This window comes from Rana temporaria, chromosome 2 (genome assembly GCF_905171775.1).
Source record: "Rana temporaria chromosome 2, aRanTem1.1, whole genome shotgun sequence".
NCBI lineage: Eukaryota > Metazoa > Chordata > Amphibia > Anura > Ranidae > Rana > Rana temporaria.
In genome coordinates this window covers 421,315,546-421,338,529 of record NC_053490.1, presented here as the reverse complement: position 1 = coordinate 421,338,529, position 22,984 = coordinate 421,315,546, and the positions used below count along the sequence as shown (strand labels likewise).

Below are 22,984 nucleotides of genomic sequence, written 5' to 3'. Positions count from 1 at the left end.
TGTGCCATCATACATGCCTCACTGTGCCATCATACATGCCTCACTGTGCCATTATACATGCCTCACTGTGCCATCATACATGCCTCACTGTGCCATCATACATGCCTCACTGTGCCATTATACATGCCTCACTGTGCCATCTATACATGCCTCACTGTGCCATCTATACATGCCTCACCGTGCCATTATACATGCCTCACTGTGCCATCATACATGCCTCACTGTGCCATCATACATGCCTCACTGTGCCATTATACATGCCTCACTGTGCCATCATACATGCCTCACTGTGCCATCATACATGCCTCACTGTGCCATTATACATGCCTCACTGTGCCATCTATACATGCCTCACTGTGCCATCTATACATGCCTCACTGTGCCATTATACATGCCTCACTGTGCCATCATACATGCCTCACTGTGCCATCATACATGCCTCACTGTGCCATTATACATGCCTCACATCAATTATTCAAAAGCCGCGCCTCCTCCTCAGGCTGTTCCGTGATAGGCGGAACACTAATTTTCCCAGCAGAGCCTCTGTTCAGTGTTCCGCCTATCACGGATGTCCTCTCGTCCGAGGCCGAGGCAGAGGATGAGAAAGCATCCGTGATAGGCGGAACACTGAACAGAGGCTCTGCTGGGAAAATTAGTGTTCTGCCTATCACGGAACAGTCAGAGGAGGAGGCGCGGCTTTTGAATAATGGATGGCCGCTGTCTGACATACTCTACAAACAGGAGAAGGTAGGGAGATCGTCGAGGCAGGGAATGGAATGGCACAGTGAGGCATGTATAGATGGCACAGTGAGGCATGTATAGATGGCACAATGAGGCATGTATAGATGGCACAGTGAGGCATGTATAGATGGCACAGTGAGGCATGTATAGATGGCACAATGAGGCATGTATAGATGGCACAGTGAGGCATGTATAGATGGCACAGTGAGGCATGTATAGATGGCACAGTGAATAATCGATGGTCGCCGTCTGACAGACAGGTACCCGGCGTATAAGACGACCCCCGACTTTTGGGGCATGATTTTAGATGCAAAAAGTCATCTTATACGCCGGAAAATAGGGTATATAAAAAATGGAAATGTTATTTAAAAAAAAAAAAAAAAAGAAGATTTTGAGTTGCTTTTGGAGGGCTGACCAAAAACGAGGAACCAGTTAGCCAATTGGCCCCCATTTACGGGGTGAGCATAGCGTACGCAGGTGATTTTTTTTAGGCTTTTTTTGGTGCTCTTTTGTGCATTTTATTTGCATGTTGTAGGAGCGAAGTGCTGGACATGAGCTGCTTTTGGGGCAGGATCCAGCTGTTTTGGCCCCATATAGATTTATAATGGGAGAACTTCTAAAATATACATAACACACGTTTTTTTGTTTTTTTTACCGCCTTCTATTAAAGGGCTTAAAATGACCCAATCTGCTTCAAAAGTAGCTCATGTAGCTTTTCAAGCTTCGGGCATTGAACTATAGGTTCCTGAATGCTCATGCAAAATAAAAGGGAATATCTGGACAGCCACACTTCGAAGAAAATTGCTTTTTTTTTGTAAAAGTAAGATCACATCAACAGGATACCAGCTGACGCGTTTCACACTATAGCATAGTGCGTTATCATTGCTATGATTAAGGCATACATTTTGAACAAAGCATATCCTTCTCTATAGTGTTGACTTTGTCTCATTTTGCAGCATTAAAGCGGAGGTTCCGCGGTATATCGTTTTTTCTCTTTTATTAGTGCATTGATTGTTTTAATGCCTAGCAACTTGGTACTCATGTGTTGGAGGTTTATAATCATCCCCAGTCTGAATTGGCTGAAAATGTAAACTTTTAAAAACCGCTGCCGGAATTAGCCATTTTGCAAATACTTCCGGGAAGTGGTGAATGCTCGTCACGTGACCTGCTTGACGAGTCACGTGACGAGTGAAATCCAGCGAGATTACGACGGTCGGCTTGGTGAATTGTCTTCTGGGATGCATGACACTGTGCTCCCAGGAGACATTGGGGCGCTGGGGAGGAGAAGAGACACGCCTACTCCTGCGGGAGGGATACCAGGAAGTGTCTGCAAATACTCCAGATTCACGGTAATTAAACACAATAAAAAAAAAATTAATAGCCAAATGTTTATGTATGTACTGCACTGATCTGGATGAGCTTAAGTGAGCTTAAGTGTATATTTAAGTGTATATTTAGGGTGAACCTCCGCTTTAAGTGTAATTTCTGTCCGCTGCTTCATTCCTCCGCTGTCTTACTTCTGACAAGTTTTCCTGACACCAAGAGAAAAAGGTGACAGGGGAGGGAACTCCAGCTGATTGACAGCCTCAGCTCTGTTTCTGTGTGCTGTGTGAAGGGGGGTGGGGTGTCCCTTTCCTCCAATCAGCACTCAGAGCTCTTTTCTCTAAGCCCTGCAGAGTGTAACTTCAGCTCTCGGCCCTTTATTTCTGACAACTCTGACAAGTTTTTTTTTTAACCAGTTCCCGACCCCCGCATGTACATATACGTCCACAATATGGCACGTACAGGCACATGGGCGTACACGTACGTCCTTGCCTATTAGCGGGTGGGGGGTCCGATCGGGACCCCCCCGCTACATGCGGAGGTCGAGTCCGCTCGGGGAGCGATCCGGGACCACGGCGCGGCTATTTGTTTATAGCCGCTCCGTCGCGATCGCTCCCCGGAGCTGAAGAACGGGGAGAGCCGTATGTAAACACGGCTTCCCCGTGCTTCACTGTGGCGGCGCATCGATCGTGTCATCCCCTTTATAGGGAGACACAATCGATGACGTCATTCCTACAGCCACACCCCCCTACAGTTGTAAACACACACTAGGTGCACCCTAAATCCTACAGCGCCCCCTGTGGTTAACTCCCAAACTGCAACTGTCATTTTCACAATAAAGAATGCAATTTAAATGCATTTTTTGCTGTGAAAATGACAATGGTCCCAAAAATGTGTCAAAATTGTCCGAAGTGTCCGCCATAATGTCGCAGTCACGAAAAAAATTGCTGATCGCCGCCATTAGTAGTAAAAAAATTTTTTTTTATAAAAATGCAATAAAACTATCCCCTATTTTTGAAAAAAAGGGTGAGTGTGGTCTCTTTTATAATGAAAGTATATGAAATAAACAGGTGCCTACATCCCAATTAGTATGTAGAATAAAAAGACCCAAATAATTAGGACACCATTGGCTGCTTGAGGCCGAACGTTTGTCACTGATTAGGTCAAGGGAAAGGGGGAAGGGGATTTTGGGGGGGACTATTCACGGCACTGGTTGGACACGGTATAGTAAAAAATAACAAGTGTTTATTAAACATAAAACAGGTATCATAAAACAACATTTAAAGACAATCCCCACATTGCACATCAGTAAGTTATACACAAACTATGTCTGAATGTAAGGAGTCGATCGCCTCGACCGGTTTCGCGGTAGTGTACCGCTTCTTCAGGAGGGGGTTTATCTACAAAATATGCATAAAACATATAAATATACAAGCAAGTTTATACAGTAGTTGTAAACATTGTATGATATAATCCAAGCGGCATGCCTTATAATGGAGTAAAAAACTCACCCAGACTGGTCAATTGATCGAGCCCGGAACCCAGTTGAAAACCTTCTATGGCGCAAGGAGGGGGATATGTTTATTTAGAACGGGCTCTATTGAGGAATAAGATTGATGAATTTATATGCAGCGAAGTGATCAATTAATTAATAGGATGGGGATCACCATTGGGTGTGTGAAAGTGGTATGTCTCAGTGGCAAAAGTTAATTAAGGAAAATGGGGAGATAGGGAGCGAAGGGGGAAGGGAAGGGAGGGGGTGAGGGGGAGAAAGGGGAAAGAGAAGGGAAGTGATTAAGGGTGGGATGAAAAAAGACATAAAGAATGACACTCAGATATAGTGGGAGTGAATAAAGAGAAAGTATGGGGGAAGGGGAGGGGGGGGGGAGTTTGTAATAAAACAAAGGAGGGGAGAGGGGGGGAAAAACAGGGGGGGGGAAAGGGGGAGAAAAATAGGGGGAGGGGGGGAGAAGGTAGAAATGAAAAATAAAAATTGAATATTAGAAAAGACAGGAGCAGGGGGGGGGGGGAAAGACAAGCCGGGGGAAAGGGGAGAGGGGGGGGGGGGAAACGGGAAGGGGGGACGGAAAGTTGAGGGGAAAATAAGTGGAAAAGGGGAGAGGCGGGGGAAAAAAGGGGGAGGCGTCTAAAGGTGAAAAGAGAAGGAAGGGAGGGGGGGGGGAAGGGGGAGGGGAAGGGTAGGTGTGCATGGTGACGTGCTCGTGAAGGTGAAATGTGTTAGAGATGATGGGATAAAAATAATTGTGTTGAAAAAGGTAGTGAAGGAAGGGGCCAGGAAAAGGGGGGCGGGGGGGTTTGGGGAATAGAAAACAGGGGCTGGGGAAAAAAAGGGAGGAATGGAAGGGAAAGGAAGGATAAGGGGGGGGAAAAGGGGAGAAAAAAAGGGGGAGGGGAATTAAGGTAATCCATTGGAAGTAAAGGGGGAAGAACAAGGGGGGGGGGGAAAGAAGTGGGGAGGAGGGGGAAGTGAAGTGGAATAAAGAGGTTGAAGTGATAAGTAATTATTTTTAGTTGTGAATGCATGCAAAGTGACCGAGGTGAGCGTGGGACATATAGTGTTGTAAGGAAGTGCAAGGAATATCCAGGAAGCCAAGAGTTAAGGAGACCGATCACCAAGCAAACTAATAAAAATTATATAGGTAGACCCTGATGGGTCCTTACCATTGCTGTATAAAAGATACTCGATTTTACTGGGGCACAAAAGGACAGTATCTGTCAGCCAATTGTATGGTGTGCTGAACTGCCAGGATATGGACAGTGAAAAGCACTGATTCCAGCTGAGGAAGTTAGAAAGCAATAGGCCGGTTAGTCATGCAGGGCAATCAGAACAGGGGCCGGGTAGATGGATAGCAGTCTGGCTTACCGTGGCTGGTACTCGTCTACGTGTGTCCCCAGGGAGAGCGTCCGTGCTAACTCACAAAACCGGCTTTCTCAGCCGCTTTTGTAAGGATCCCTGGACGGCGTGTGACGTCATCAATTTGCGACGCCACCGCCGTCCAACGTCCCACCAACCCCTGCACGTGAGTGCGTGGGTGTGCAGCCGCAGACCCAATGGCATGACGCCAGGTCATAGGCTGCAAACAGGTCGCCGTGATTGGTGCTCCCTGCTGGGGACGACACTCCGTGCGCCAGTAATGAAGGAGGGGTTGGGCACCAGGCTGGACCAGCCAATCAGGGAGGCCAAACTCCGGAGGCATGCTGGAATTGGAAAGTAAACATTGTACATAGACATTTAAATAAACAATTACAGCGATAAGCGTAAAGGTTACTCAATACATATAATTGATGGGAGATTAATCCATCATATTGCCTAGAAAACTGCATCAGAGCTCAGCATTCACGGTAATTAAACACAATAAAAAAAAAATTAATAGCCAAATGTTTATGTATGTACTGCACTGATCTGGATGAGCTTAAGTGAGCTTAAGTGTATATTTAAGTGTATATTTAGGGTGAACCTCCGCTTTAAGTGTAATTTCTGTCCGCTGCTTCATTCCTCCGCTGTCTTACTTCTGACAAGTTTTCCTGACACCAAGAGAAAAAGGTGACAGGGGAGGGAACTCCAGCTGATTGACAGCCTCAGCTCTGTTTCTGTGTGCTGTGTGAAGGGGGGTGGGGTGTCCCTTTCCTCCAATCAGCACTCAGAGCTCTTTTCTCTAAGCCCTGCAGAGTGTAACTTCAGCTCTCGGCCCTTTATTTCTGACAACTCTGACAAGTTTTTTTTTTAACCAGTTCCCGACCCCCGCATGTACATATACGTCCACAATATGGCACGTACAGGCACATGGGCGTACACGTACGTCCTTGCCTATTAGCGGGTGGGGGGTCCGATCGGGACCCCCCCCGCTACATGCGGAGGTCGGGTCCGCTCGGGGAGCGATCCGGGACCACGGCGCGGCTATTTGTTTATAGCCGCTCCGTCGCGATCGCTCCCCGGAGCTGAAGAACGGGGAGAGCCGTATGTAAACACGGCTTCCCCGTGCTTCACTGTGGCGGCGCATCGATCGTGTCATCCCCTTTATAGGGAGACACAATCGATGACGTCATTCCTACAGCCACACCCCCCTACAGTTGTAAACACACACTAGGTGCACCCTAACTCCTACAGCGCCACCTGTGGTTAACTCCCAAACTGCAACTGTCATTTTCACAATAAAGAATGCAATTTAAATGCATTTTTTGCTGTGAAAATGACAATGGTCCCAAAAATGTGTCAAAATTGTCCGAAGTGTCCGCCATAATGTCGCAGTCACGAAAAAAATTGCTGATCGCCGCCATTAGTAGTAAAAAAAAAAAGAATTAATAAAAATGCAATAAAACTATCCCCTATTTTGTAAACGCTATAAATTTTGCGCAAACCAATCGATAAACGCTTATTGCGATTTTTTTTACTAAAAATAGGTAGAAGAATACGTATCGGCCTAAACTGAGGAAAAAAAATGTTTTTATATATGTTTTTGGGGGATATTTATTACAGCAAAAAGTAAAAAATATTGCATTTTTTTCAAAATTGTCGCTCTATTTTTGTTTATAGCGCAAAAACTAAAAACCGCAGATGTGATCAAATACCACCAAAAGAAAGCTCTATTTGTGGGGAAAAAAGGACGCCAATTTTGTTTGGGAGCCACGTCGCACGACCGCGCAATTGTCTGTTAAAGCGATGCAGTCCCCGAACTGTAAAAACACCTTGGGTCTTTAGGCTGCATATTGGTCCGGGGCTTAACTGGTTAATTCTATTCTTTGAATGGACATAGAGAAGATTGCAAACAGACAGGTACAACTTCTGTAGGAGGATTTGTTTCATATCTGTGTATCACCTGAGGCCAGTCACGTCACTGGGTATATATAAGGATTTACCACCACTTACTTTTAGACTTTAGGTCTACATTTATGCTTACATTTTTGAGTCTTTTCTATAGGTATTTGTCAAAGATTGACACGACCCATAGCAGTACCTGTTGGCACCTAGATTGGTCTGACCGGCTTTTGATTTCATGTGTACATTCCTTTGCTCATGTTTTAGTTGTGAGTATATTCGTTTTAAACCTCCATTTGATTGCTGTTCTGCAATGTTTGCTAGGAAAAAAAATGTTTGTTTGAACTTTGGAATCCATCCATTTTCAAATACACGAGCTACACATCTGCATTCCTCTTTTAAAATAGGACATAGTGCAGCCTTTCTCAACCTTTTTACACCACAAAAAAATTTCAGGTCTCAGGGAACCTATGCTAAAATGAACTTAAAGGGGTTGTAAAGGTTTGTTTTTTATTTTCTAAATAGGTTCCTTTAAGCTAGTGCATTGTTGGTTCACTTACCTTTTCCTTCCATTTCCCTTCTAAATGTTTTTTTTTCTTTGTCTTCTTTATCTGAATTTCTCACTTCCTGTTCCTCCTTAGTAAGGTGTTCTAAATGACTTTCCTCTGCTCGGATGATGGCGTAAAGCTTACTGAGGAGAAACAGGAAGTGAGAAATTCAAACAAATAAAAAAAACATTTATAGCTGGATTCAGAGACGTTTACGTCAGTAGATACGCCGTCGTAACTCTGAATCTACGCCGTCGTAAATTTAAGCGTAGTCTGGAAACCAGATACGCTTAAATTAGGCTAAGATACAAGCGGCGTAAGTCTCCTACGCCGACGTATCTTAGGGTGTATATTTACGCTGGCAGCTAGGTGGCGCTTCCGTTGTTTTCCTCGTCGAATATGCAAATGAGCAAGATACGCCGATTCACGAACGTACGTGCGCCCGTCGCAATTAGTTACGCCGTTTACGTAAGAGATACGCCGGCGTAAAGATAAAGCTGCTCCCTAGGTGGCGCAGCCCATGCAAGGTATGGACGTCGGAACAAGCCTGTCTTTTTATGCTGTTTGCGTAAGTCGTACGCGAATCGGGCTGGACGTAATTTACGTTCACGTCGTAACGGTGTACTTTGGAGCAATGCACACTGGGATATGTCCACGGACGACGCATGCGCCGTTCGTTAAAAACGTCAATCACGTCGGGTCACCAGTCATTAACATAAAACACGCCCCCCTGTTCCACATTTGAATTAGGCGCGCTTAGGCCGGCCCATTTACGCTACGCCGCCGTAACTTAGGAGGCAAGTGCTTTGTGAATACAGCACTTGCCTCTCTGACTTACGGCGGCGTAGCGTATATGCGATACGCTACGCCCCCTCAAAGTTATGCCAGTCTTTCTGAATCTGGCTATTAGAAGGGAAATGGAAAGAAAAGGTAAGTGAACCAACAATGCACTAGCTTAAAGGAACTATTTAGAAAATTAAAGACGAACCTTTACAACCCCTTTAATTTGGTGGTCAGTGGGAAGAATGTGTTATATTGGTGGCCAGTTCCCTAACAATGGTGGTCAGAATGTCACCCTTACAGACGATTGGAAATTCCGACAACAAAGCCGTGGATTTTTTTCAGACGGATGTTGGCTCAAACTTGTCTTGCATACACACGGTCGCACAAATGTTGTCGGAAATTCCGATCGCCAAAGAACGCGGTCACGTACAAGACACTGTTAAAAGGAAGTTCAATACCAGTCGTGTTAGTAAAAGTTTGGTGAGAGACGATTCGTGCTTTTCAGTCCGTTACAGCGTGACGAATGTGCTATCTCCATTACGAACGCTAGTTTTACCAGACCAAGCTGGATTTCCAGAAGAAATAAGGACATTTAAATGCAAAATGGAAGGATGAGGTAAGTGAAGGAGGACTGCACTGAGGTAAAGGAAGCTATTTAGGGAAACATTTTTTTACCTTTACAACCCCTTTAAGGCCCAGCAGCCGCCGGACTTTGCGCGGGAGTGACGACATCGAGGCTCCAGCCACTCAGAGCGCTGAAGCCACGATACCCGGAAGACACGGCGAGGTAAGATGTCATCTCCCTCGGCGCGGACAAGTAAGTTACTGATGCCTAGGTCTAAGGCTGGATTCACACCTATGCAGTTTTGGAGGTTTTTGCATTTTGTAGATTTGTAGCTAGATTCAGGATGGCGAGCGCATTCACAATGTACTTGCCTGCTAAGTTACGGCGGCGTAGCCTAAAGCGGGCGGGCGTAAGGGCGCCTAATTCAAATTTGTCTGAGGGGGCGTGTTTTATGATAATGAGGCTTGACCCGACGTGATTGACGCTTTATCTGAACTGCGCATGCGCCTACATTTCCCAGTGTGTATTGCGGCTAAGTCCGCCGCACGGGCCTATTGATTTCGACGTGGACGTAAACGACGTAAATCCCTATTCACGGACGACTTATGCAAACAACGTAAAAATTTTCGAATTTCGATGCGGGAACGGCGGCCATACTTAACATTACTATTCCATCTATTTGATGGAATAACTTTAGGCCGCTAATGCGTTACGTAAACGGCGTATCTGTACTGCGTTGGCCGGGCGTACGTTCGTGAATAGGCGTATCTACTGATTTACATATTCTACGCCGACCGCAATGGAAGCGCCACCTAGCGGCCAGCCTAAAAATTACACTTTAGGATACGAGGGTGTAAGACACTTACACCGCTCGTATCTGAGCCTAATTTAAGCGTATCTGGTTACCAGAATACGCTTAAATTAGCGCCGACGCAAATTCTGACTTAGGCTGACGTATCTACTGATACGCCAGTCTAAGTCTCTCTGAATCTGGCTATAGCACTACAGTCCATGTAACATGGTTTCCTAAGGAACACGTTCTGTAGTGCAAATCTTCAAAATGCAAAAAGCACTAAAAATGCATAGGTGTGAATCCAGCCTTAGGTAATTATTTCATAATAAACTAGTATGCGGTGCATACTAGCTCATTATGCCTTTTGCTTTACAGGTTTAAAAAAAAAAAAAAAAAAGTTCTGCAGGTTTACTACCGCTTTAAATTCCAACCATGTGTATGCGACATTACAGGCAGCTAAAAAAGATTTGCCAAGTGGCGTTGGACTTGGAACTTTGCAGACACCATCAGATGGGAGGTCAGTCGGCCACAGCTCAAGGAACCCCTCACAACCTCTGGAGGACCTCTTAAAGCGGAGTTCCACCTAAAAATGGAACTTCCGCTTAACCCACTCCTCGCCCCCTTACATGCCACATTTGGCATGTAATTTTTTGGGGGGGGGGGGGTGAGTGGGGGCTTCAGGAGAAGGGGACTTCCTGTCCCACTTTCTCCTTCCGCCGAGGGGCTGGAAAGGCGATTAGCTTAATCGCCTTTTCACAGCCCCTCCCTGTAGGCGAGCGCCTGTCCAATCGTACGGCGCCGCACCGCTCGCGCATGCGCAGTGCCGCTCGCGCATGTGCAGTGGGGGCCCGGCCGTGAAGCCGAAAGCTGTCACTGCCGGGTGCCCACACTGAGAATGAAGAGGGGGGGCGAGGAGCGGAGCCCCGGCCGGCGTGTTGCTGGAGCAGGTAAGTGTCTGTTTATTAAAAGCCAGCAGCTATACTTTTTGTAGCTGCTGACTTTTAATAAACTTAAAAAAATGGGTGGAAAACCCCTTTAAGCCCTGTACACACGATCGGATATCTGATGGAATCTAATCCGATGGATTTTTTCGTCGGATATCCGATGAAGCTGACTTTCATCAGTCTTGCCTTCACACCATCAGTCAAAAATCCGACCGTGCCAAAACGCGGTGACGTAAAACGCTACGACGAGCCAAAAAAATGAAGTTCAATGCTTCTGAGCATGCGTCAACTTGATTCTTAGCACGCGTGGATTTTTATCTGATGGAGTTCCACACAGACGATTGGATTTTTCTATCGGTTTTTTATCCATAGGAAAAATTTAAAACATGTTCTATTTTTTAACAACAATTTTTTAACATCGTCTGTCTTCATCGGACAAACAGTCCCACAGAAACCTGGTTGAGAGTGGCCGGCTTAGTGTATTTTATATCCATTTTTTTTTTTACATGGAACATACTTACCGTATTTATCGGCGTATACCGCGCACTTTTTTGCCCTGAAAATCAGGGCAAAATCGTGGGTGTGCGGTATACGCCGATACCCGCTTTCCCACGCCGAGTTTGAATACTGCGCCGACATATACCGAGCGCAGTACACTCGGGTATAGTCGGGCAGTCTCGGCTCCTTCCGCGCTCACGTCCTGGACGTACAGGACGTCAGCGCGAGAGTTGCCGAGCCTGCCCGACAATACACGAGTGTACTGCGCTCTGTATATGTTGGCGCAGTATTCAAACTCGGCGCGGGAAACGAGCGGGGAGGACGTGAGGACGCTGCAGAAGGACGCCGGACCTGACGAAGAGGACACCCGAAGCCGCAGACGGACGCCGGACCCGACAAAGAGGACACCCGAAGCCGCAGAAGGACGCCGGACCCGACGCAGAGGACACCCGAAGCCGCAGACGGACGCCGGACCCGACAAGGCCGCCGCGCAAGACACCAAAACTGTAAGTACAAAAAAAAAAATTTTTCCACAGGATTCGGGGCAACTTTAGGGGTGCGCGGTATACGCGGGAGAGCGCTATACCGCGATAAATACGGTAATCTGAATCATTTATTACCTCCTCCACCTTCCAGCATACGTTGCAGGATTCTCCCTACTTAAATGTTATGTATGTTAAACTCATTTAAAGTTTCGCCAACTTGGATATATTTTCCATTCCATTTCACACTCTTGTATAAATCCGCTTGACAGCTCGTGACTATTTTTCTTTTGTTTTATTGTTAATTATAGCGATATTACAACTATGACCAAATTATAGCTACAGGTAACGTTGGAGCTCAGGGTTTATAAGACAATGAAAGGCACAATAATTATACACTGTTGTGTACAGTAACTCATGTATACCCAGCTGTCAGTTTCCCAGTCCCGTGCAGTTAGCAATAGGGAGGAGTGCTGGTTAGATACTGACATGTCAATGAGAAATATGACCTAATCTTAAGTAGCAATTATTTGCTCTTAATTGCCATTTTTGCCGAAGGTAAGTAAGAATAATTCCCCTTCGAGCGCCATAGCAACTGCACTGAGCAGGCAACCGCCATGAAGAATTGGCACATGTCCTTTCTAAACAGAAGAAGTTTTGGCAGACTTTAACTTTATTATGGCTTAATCCAAAAAGCGGTTTGCTAAAAGCCTATAATATGCCTTCATAAGTGCATGATGTAGGGTTTTATTGGTAGCTACATTTAGCAAAAAAATTCCTTGTGTATGTATTAACATTTTGGGCCAGATTCAGGTAGGAGATACGACGGCGTATCTCCAGATACGCCATCGTATCTCTGAGTCTGAGGCGTCGTATCTTGGCGCCTGATTCAAAGAATCAGATACGCCAGAATTTGTCTAAGATACGACCAGCGTAAGTCTCCTAGGCCGTCGTATCTTAACTGCAATTTTACGCTGGCCGCTAGGGGCGTGTACGCTGATTTACGCCTAGAATATGTAAATCAGCTAGATACGCCTATTCACAAACCGACGCCCGGCCGCAGTACAGATACGCCATTTACGTAAGGCTTTTTTCAGCGTAAAGTTACCCCTGCTATATGAGGCGCAGCCAATGTTAAAGATGGACGTCGGGCCGCGAATAGGGCTGGGCGTAATTTACGTTCACGTCGAAAGCATTGGCTTTTTGCGGGTTAATTTGGAGCATGCGCACTGGGATACTTTCACGGACGGCGCATGCGCAACTCACAGGATGATGGTTAAGATGGGCATATGAATAAGAATAGATGGTCCGGTGTCACATGCGGTCCGTGGGATGGATGGTGATGACCCAGATGTAATAGCACTGGAGGATGTGGCATCGATCCAGTATCTGCAGAGGGTCCTCAGGCTGGCAAGCGTACTAGCCGTATACGAAACACGACCTCCTTAGAGCCAGGACCCGAACAGGAAGTGCGCCTCAGTCTGCGGTTCAGCGTGGAGCCCACCGTCGAACCGGAAGTGACGCGGGAAAAGAACGGACCAATGGGATCCTTTTTAACCACTTCCATACAGGGCACTTACGCACCTTCCCGCCCAAGCCAATTTTCAGCTTTCAGCCATGTCGCACTTTGAATGGCAATTGCGCGGTCATGCTACACTGTACCCAAACAAAATTGACGTCCTTTTTCCCCCACAAATAGAGCTTTCTTTTGGTGGTATTTGATCACCTCTGCGATTTTATTTTTTTGCACAACAACTAAAAAAAGACTGAAAATTTTGAAAAAAAATTACGTTTTAATTTTTTTCTGTAATTTTTTTGTAAATAAGTAAGTTTTCTCTTTCAATTACGGCACTGATATGGCGGCACTGATGGGCACAGATGAGATGGCACTGATGGACATCGATGAGGTAGTACTGACGGGCACAGATGAGGTGGCACTGATTGGCAGCGCTGGTATGCGGCACTGATGGGCACTCATAGGCGGCACTGATGGGCACACATAGGCGGCACTGATGGGCACACATAGGCAGCACTGATGGGCACTCATGGGCGGCACTGATGGGCACTCATGGGCGGCACTTATGGGTGGCACAGATGGGCACTGTGGGGTGGCACTTATGGGTGGCACAGATGGGCACTGTGGGGTGGCACTGCGGGGTGGCACTGATGGACACTGGGGTGGCACCGATGGACACTGTGGGGCGGCACTGATTTACTTATGTTGCCAGTCAGTGCCCATTTGTGGGCACTGATTGGCATCTTTTTTTTTTGGCATTTTTTGACTGACACCCTGCAACAACGATCGCCGCGATGCGCGCCACCCGGGGGCGCGCAGCGGCTCAGAATCCTGAGGACATCATATGACGTCCAGTCAGGAGTCTACAACCACTTTGCCGCCGTCAATCTGTCATTGGCGGGCGGCAAGTGGTTAAAAATGCGGCCCTATCCGTCGAACCGGAAGTGACGCGGGAAAAGAACGGACCAATGGGATCCTTTTTAAAAATGCGGCCCTATCGTTCCTGTGTTTCCCGCACCCGCATTTGAGCTGCAGGCTCAGAATGAATGACAGCCCCGTGTGTTTCGCAAGAGCAGTGCAATCCGACTGCAGGTGGTTGCAGATGAGGGAATCAATGTGATTCCCATTCCCGCAACCGGAATGCACAGTGCGGGCTAGTGTCAACCTAGTCTAGTGCCCATATTTACTCACACACATCGACCCTTATTACACACTTTGGCCCAGATTCAGATACCTTCGCCTATCTTTAGGCGGGCGTAGCGTATCTCAGATACACTACGCCGCCGTAAGTTTGAGCAGCAAGTTGTGTATTCACATACAACTTGCGCTTAAACTTACGGCGGCGCAGTGTAACTGGACCGGCGTAAGCCCGCCTAATTCAAAATAGGCTGGTTGGGGGCGTGTACTATGTAAAATAGTACTGACCCCACGTTTTTGACGTTTTCAACGAACGGCGCCGTCCGTGGACATATCCCAGTGCGCATGCTCCAAATGACGTCGGCAAATCGTCATGCTTTTGACGTGAACGTAAATTACGTCCAGCCGTATTCGCGAACGACTTACGCAAACGACGTAAAAAATTCAAAACTCGGCGCGGGAACGACGGCCATACTTAACATTAGCTACGCCTCATATAGCAGGGGTAACTATACGCCGGAAAAAGCCGAAGGCAAATGACGGTCGTTCGTTTCTGAATCGACGTAAATAGTAATTTGCATATTCCTCGCGTAAACAAACGGAAGCGCCACCTAGCGGCCAGCCTGAAATTGCAGCCTAAGATCCGACGGTGTAAGTCACTTACACCTGTTGGATCTTAGGGATATCTATGCGTAACTGATTCTCTGAATCAGTCGCATAGATACGACCGAGCGCACTCAGAGATACGACGGCGTATCAGGAGATACGCCGTCGTATCTCTTTCTGAATCCGGGCCCTTTGAGTCTTCCATGTCTTATATACATGACATGATTTTATAATGAGACCATGTGGGTTGGAATACACACATATAACAATGTTTGACTTATTGTATAGGATTGTTGTCGCCACAATTTTACATGCTTATATGTATACTAATTTTGTGCACATGTATTATGGCCCTATTCTAAATCAATCTTATTAGATACAGATTTAATTTTATAATAAGAATCATTCTTTTCATTTTGTGTTTTGTATTTTGTTGCTTTTTAGCTTATGTGTTTTATCTCATTTAGTCCACTCCCGCCTATGATGGTCACACCTGTTTAGACATAAGCAGTAAGTAAACACAATTGGCGGCAGTGGTTCATGTGATCATCTTAGAACTAGTATATATTTGGAATATATCTTATTATGTTTTAGCTATGACTAAGCACTGAATCTCTGTGCGAAACGCGTCAGCTTTTTATGCATTTATGCATTTATGATGTGTTTTTGGCGTATTTTTGTTGTGTTTTTGAAGTTTTGAAAAAGCACAGAGAATGCTTGCAAAATCCCCATGAAGGCTTTGATTTTCTAGTGGGGAGTGGTTAAAGCGGAGGTCCACCCTAAAAAAAATGACAAAAAGGCTACAAAAAAATAGATATTTTTTTTATACTTACCAGAAGTGGCTGTTACTAGGCAGATTGTCCTAATCTGCCACTTCCTTGTTCGCGGTTGTCTTCTTTCTTCTTCTCGTCGCACTGCCTCCTGGGTAATGGGGAGCGGTGTCTTCTGGGACCTTGTGTGTGTCCCAGGAGACATCTGCCCATTCACATAGCGCCGTGCGACTTGCACATGCGCAGTAGGGAACCGAGAAGTGAAGCCGCAACGCTTCACTTTCTGATTCCCTCACTGAGGATGTGATTCCCTCACTGAGGATGGCGACGGGGCAGCCAAAACCCGAGCGATTGTTTGGCTTCGGCTGCCGATATCGCAGGCTCCCTGGACAGATAATTGTCCTAATTAAAAGTCAGCAGCTACAGTGTTTGAAGCTGCTGACTTTTAATATCTTTTTTTTTTAACGCCGGACCTCCGGGGAAGTAATGTAGGAGAAATCTGCTTTGAGGTGCGGTTAGATTGTGGTGTGATAGCAGACATTCTGTAAATTTTCTGCAAGATGGATTCACATACTTTGATCCCTTTGACACTTGGCTCGGTTCGGCTCCCAGTCTAAGGATAATACCCACTTGGTGACTTGTTGTCAGATCTGCTTTTTGTGCTAACACTCGCTGACACTGTTGCTTGGATACGCTGGCACTGTCGATTGTATGCGCCGAGACTCGCTGGCATTGTCGCTTGGATGCGCAGACACTCACTGGCACTGTCGCTTGGATACGCTGACACTCGCTTGCACTGTCGCTTGGATATGCCGACACTCGCGAATTGAGAAGCGGGGGGGGGGGGGGGATCCCTTTTCACCAAAAAAATAAGAAATAAATATATATAAAAAAGGGGGGTCCTTCTGGGGACCTCTGGCTGGGCCATTTAATAAAAAGAAAAAAATATATATATTTAAATGTATTTATTTTTAAAAAGGGGGGTTGCCATCTGGGGCCCTCTGGGCCCTTTAATAAAATACATATATATATATACACGCACATTTTTTTTTTTAGAAAAATAAATTACAAAAAAGGGGGGGTTGCCATCCGGGACCTCTGGGCCCTTTAATAAAAAATAAAGAAAAATATAAAAAAAATAAACATTTATAAAAAAAAAAAGGGGGGGGTTGCCATCCAGGGCCCTGGGGACCTCTGGGCCCTTTAATAAAAAATAAATAAAAAAGGGGGGTTTGTCACATGGGGCCCTGGGGACCTCTGAGCCCTTTAATAATAATAATAATAATAATAATAATATATATATATATATATATATATATATATATATATATATATATATATATATATATATATAAAAATAAATAAAATAATATAAAAAATAAATACAATTTTTTTATAAAAAAAAGGGGGGTTGCCATCCGGGGCCCTCTGGGACCTTTAATAATAATAATAATAATAATAATAATTATATATATGAAAAATAAAAGAAATAAAAAAATATATTAATTAATTTTTTTTTTTATATAAAAAAGGGGGGTTGTCATCCAGGGCCCTGGGGATCTCCAGGCCCCTGGGGACCTCCGGACCCCTAAAAAAATAAAATTGGCCCTTTAATAAAAAATAAAATAAAATATTAAAAAAATATATATATTTTTATAAAAAATAAAAAAAGGGCGTTGCCATCTGGGGCCCTGTGGGCCTCTGGGCCCCTGGGAACCTTTTTTTAAAGGGGGTTGCCATCCGGGCCCCTTTACAGGTGTACTACCTGTACCCCCCTGATGGCGGCCCTGGCTGGCACTGTCGCTTGGATACACCGACACTCGCTGGCTTTGTCGCTTGGATGCACCGACACTCGCTGGCACTGTCCCTTGGATGCACTGACACTCGCTGGCACTGTCCCTTGCATAAGTCAACACTCGCTGGCACTGTCCCTTGGATGCACCGACACTCCCTGGCACTGTCCACTGGATGTGCCGACACTCGCTGGCACTGTCGCTTGGATGCGCCGACACTCCCTGGCACTGTCCACTGGATGCGCCCACACTCGCTGGCACTGTCCCTTGGATGTGCCGACACTCCCTGGCACTGTCCACTGGATGCGCCGACACTCCCTGGCACTGTCGCTTGGATACGCCTACACTCGCTGGCACTGTCGCTTGGATACGCTGACACTCGCTGGTACTGTCGCTTGGATGCGCCGACACTCACTGGCACTGTCCCTTGAATGCACAGACACTCGCTGCCACTGTCCCTTGGATGCGCCGACACTCGCTGGCATTTGACCCCCCCCCGTTTCTTTGGAGCATTACTTATTGCACGTTTCAGATAGCTTTGTCATCGTCATGTTCTTGTTGGTAAAACTGAAGATCTTTGTTTAGACAAATACTGCGTGTTGAAGTTCTGGTCATTGATGACACTTATTATCTGTTGCTTCAGGTTGCAGATCTGGTTACACATAGTCATGGCCACAACATATATCAGGAAAAGACCTTTTGTATTGCTCTAACTCTGAGGTTACAAGGTAATTTCAATGACAAGGTGCTTCTCTTTGGTGAAATTTCGAGTTTTGACAACCAAGAGAATAAAATACGACATCGATTATGCATGCTATTTAGAATAAGATAGCATTCAGTAGTATGTTATTACTGACAACAGGGTAGTGCATTTTTATTAAAAGTGGAGGTTCCATCAAAAAAAACAATTTTGCTTTAAACTCTAGCTTACGACTAAAAAATAAAAATAATTTTTTTTTTTTTTTACTCATCTGGAAATGCCTGTTGTTATGCGGTCCCACGAAATCTGCCTTTGAATCCACCTAGGATTCTGACATCATCTCCCTCTAATGCTCCTGGGAAATGTGTGTCATCATTTCCCAGGATGCAGTGCGCTGACCAATTATCACTCCCCATCCAAGACTTCCAGGAAGTAAGGGCCAGATCCACAAAGAGCCGGCGTAACGTAAAAATTCCCATTTAAGTTACACTGCCTTAAAATTTCTACCTAAGTGCCCGATCCACAAAGCACTTACCTAGAAATTTTCGGCTGTGTAACTTAAATTCCGCCGGCGCAAGGCGTTCCTCTTCAAATGGGGGCGATTCCCATTTAAATTAGGCGCGCTCCCGCGCCGGCTGTCGGTGCATGCTCGTGACGTCATTTTCCCGACGTGCATAGCGCGAAATTACGTTACGCCGAGCTTTGTGGATCGCGCCGGGTCAATAAAGTTGCGTCGGGAAAAAAAAAAGATACGGCGGAAAAAAAAAAATTTAAAACAAAAAAAAAACGCGTCGCTGGACAGAAGGGTCTACTTTTACATGGTGTAAACAGTTTACACTTTGTAAAAGCAGCCCTAATTTTACACATGCAACTTAATACTTACGGAGAAAAAACGAAGCGTAAAAGCTTCGTGGATCTCCGTAAGTGCTAATTTGCATACCCGAAGCGGCATTTCGACGCAAAATGCCCCCAGCATTACCCAGCGGTACTGCATCCTAAGATCCGGCAGTGTAAGTCCCTTACACATGTCGGATCTTCTGTCTATCTATGAGAAACTGATTCTGTGGATCAGTTCCAAAGATAGAAACAGTGATACGACGGCGTATCAGTAGATACGCCGGCGTATCCCTTTTGTGGATTACCCCCTAAGTGCTTGTGGGCTTCACAATGCCCACAAGCAAAATGACAACGGTGTAGATATAGTTTTATAAACCATCTTTTTTGAATATCTATGCGGATCGGCGGCGGATTGTAAAATAGTAAGTGACCAGATTTATATTATAAAAACGCCGGATGAAAGGACATACATTTAAAAAATGCTAATTGTGGTTGGAACTCCGCTTTACTGTAAGTATATACAAGATGCAAACATAACTTGCACGGCAAGAAGGGCTGCACTGTTCTATATACAATGATTGGTATAAAATTGTCCGTTATACAGCTGAATAATATTACAGTAAGTTATCTCTGTATATAAAAACCAATAAAGATATACCCATGGCACACTTGGTGTATGAGAATAGATCATATAGTTCCATTGAGTTAGACAACCCTCATGACCTTGAGTTCTACATTTGTTATCTATCATCTGATACCTGCAGCACTGAGTCATATGTCACTTGGCTGGTTATGGAGAATGGCGTTTATCGTATATTCTCAAGACACCAATATCGTAGGAGAGCAGCGCTGGCAAGGCTGAACATTTCTGGATGATCTTATTTTGATATTCCCCCCATGGAAATAAGTAGAATGCCATAAGTCCCAACACATTAAAAGTCATAGGATAGAATCATTTCCTAACAAAAAGATGCTTCGTAACATCTCTGGCTGGATGCGTTTTTCTTTTTTTAATCTTTTTTTAATCTTTTTTTTTTTTTTTTAATCTTTTTCTTTTTTTAATCTTCTAAAACAAACTAATATTCGTTGTGCAGCCTCCGTCACGCAATCCAGGAGATAAGAGCAGCAGCAGAATATTGCGGCTGGGCTGACTGGTGGTTGCCGACAGCTGTGAGTGCTCAGCCTGTATATAAAGCAATGGCGGGTAGATAGAAGCTGCAGCTGGCCGCCAATCTTCGCAAGCAGTTACCTGCGTTTAGAGACCGATGTCCAACCCCTAGACACACACAGATGCATCTGTCTCTGATTGCAGGTAACTGCTTGATGCGCGGATACATAGGAAGATTGGCGGACAGCTGGAGCTCCTGTTTGCCTGTCATTGCTTTGTACATGCAGAGCTGTCAGCATCTACAAAAATTAGGTCTTTGCTCAGACAGCCCAGGACACTGTAGATTTCACATGGGCATCTGATGGACACTGCCAGCGCACAGGCATGGTCCAGTGGTCACCATCAGGAAATCTGTCCTGAGAAATGCCATGTGCCCATATTTTATTGTTCACTCGAGTCATAATTGAAAATAATGGGCCAGATTCAGGTACATTGGGCGTACCTCTGCGGCGGCGTAACGTATCCGATTTACATTACGCCGCCGCAAGTTTTTCAGGCAAGTGCTTTATTCACAAAAGCACTTGCCTGTAAAGTCACGGCGGCATAGCGTAAATCACCCGGCGGAATTCAAATTCGGCGGGTAGGGGGCGTGTATCATTTAAATGATGCGCGTCCCCGCACCGAACGAACTGCGCATGCGCCGTCCGTAAAATATCCCAGTGTGCATTGCTCCAAATGACGTCGCAAGGACGTCATTGGTTTCGACATGAACGTAAATGACGTCCAGCCCCATTCATGGACGACTTACGCAAACAACGTAACTTTTTAAAATTTTGACGCGGGAACGACACCCATACTTATCATATAGCAGGGGCAACTTTACGCGGGGAAAAGCCTAACGTAAACGTCGTAACTTTACTGCGCCGTTCGGGAATTCGCGTATCTAGCTAATTTGCATACTCGACAGGGAATCCGACGGAAGCGCTACCTAGTGGTCAAAAAAAAAATGCAGTTTAGATCCGACGGCGTAAGAGACTTACGCCTGTCGGATCTAATGGATATCTATGCGTAACTGATTCTAAGAATCAGTCGCATAGATACGACGGCTCAGATTAGGACTTACGACGGCGTACTTAGCGCTGCGCCGTTGTAAGTCCTATGAGAATCTGGGCCTAAGCCTTCAGGGAACACGGCCTCACCTGTACAGTACTTAGTTTTTTTATGTATCCAGGCATTACTGGTGATCTTAAAAAATAAGTACTAGGATGTTTCTGGCAGGCACCAATCGGATCCAAACCTACCTTGGAGGTTTGAATGTGATTGGTGATACGGGGAGCAGAGAGAGCAAAACTTACACAGCAGAGACTTCAGGAAGTGCACTGCCAGTGACCATGTGTGATTCTCTTAGAATTCTTGCGTTTTTATGACAAACAATGTGCTCATTCCAGAACAGGCAATGTCCGGGTGGTGGGGACATCATGGGGGGGGGGGGGCATAGGGAAGGGCACAGTGGTGAGAGCAGGGGGAGGAGGACAAGGTTGAGGGACATTGTGAGACATGGAGAAGTGGATTGAGAGCGGGAGGAGTGCATAGGCTTGGTTAGATAGGGGGTATAAGCGTATTGGTGAAGTGATTGGTGCAGCAAAAGGGGTAAGGTTGTGTGTACATAGTGTTGGGGGGGGGGGTTGGATGCTTTGTGTAGGTGTGGAGTAAAAGATGGGCCCATAGGGGAGGTGGTGATAGTGGCAATGCAGACATGTTAGGCAGAGTGAATTAAGGCACCCCATTCTAAAATGTACAAAATTCTCAGTAACATGCTATAAATATAGGGTAAAATACAATTAAAATAAGCTCCTCCTCTGTAATATGCTATAAATATAAAGTAAAATAATAATAATATAAGTAGGCTCCTCCTCAGTAATATGGGGTTGATTTACTAAAACTGAGAGTGCAAAATCTGGTTCTGCGTTGCATAGTAACCAATCAGCTTCTACCTTCAGCTTGTTCAAACGGAAGCCGATTGGCTACCATGCAGAGCTGCACACGATTTTGCACTCTCCAATTTTAGTAAATCAACCCCTCTGAATATAAAGTCAAATAATAATAATATAAATAAGCTCCTTCTCAGTAGCCTGCTATAACTATAAAGTAAAATAATAATATTAAAGCGGTAGTAAACCCGCTGACTTTTATTTTTCTTTACACCTGTAAGGGAAAAAGCATAATGAGCTAGTATGCACTGCATGCTAGCTCATTATTAAATACTTACCTTAGAACGAGGCGTCGGTGTCCCTCCCGGTCCATGCCGAGGCAGCTGATATTTCGCCTCGGCATGTCTTCTGGGTATCGCGGCTCCAGCCACTTCTTTCCGGCAAGGTCCGGCAGCTGCCGGGCCTTAAGCCGAAAATCCCCTGTGCGCATGCGCATGCACCGCTGCATTCAACTGTAAAGGTTTAGGAGATATTTTTTTTAACCTACAGGTAAGCCTTATTATAGGCTTACCTGTAGGTAAAAGTAAAAAAAATAACTTTACTATCACTTTAATATACAGTAAATGTGCTCTCTCAGTAATATAATATAAATATACACTATAATAAAATAAAATAGCTCCTTTTCAGTAATATACATATATGAAGCAGTATTTCGAAACATTTTTTCACTTAAGGCATTTAAATTCTGTATAATCTAAAGGCACCCTATTCTAAAATGTTAAAAATTAAGCTCCTTCGCAGTAACATGCTAGAAATACACTAAATATAGAATAATATATATAAAATAATAAATAAGCTCCTCAGTAATATGCTATAAATATAAAGTGAAATGACAATATGCTATAAATATAAAGTAAAAAATTAATAATATTAAAAGTTCCTCCATAGTAATATACTATGGGTTGATTTACTAAAACGAGAGGGTGAGAAATCTGGCGCAGCTTTGCATAGTAACCAGTCAGCTTCTAACTGCAGCTTGTTCAATTAGGCTGGGTTCACATATATGCAAATTGGATGTGAGTTTCCCCCCCCGCATACAATTCTCATGATGGGCTCTCAATGGAGCCGGTTC

General features: G+C 45.1%; 1 protein-coding gene across 3 annotated transcripts in view; it reads left to right on the top strand.

Moving 5' to 3' along the window:
* CDKL5 (cyclin dependent kinase like 5) overlaps nt 1–22,984 on the top strand; it is a 511,586-nt gene that overhangs the window by 7,923 nt on the left and 480,679 nt on the right. The gene's annotated exons all lie outside the window — the stretch shown is intronic.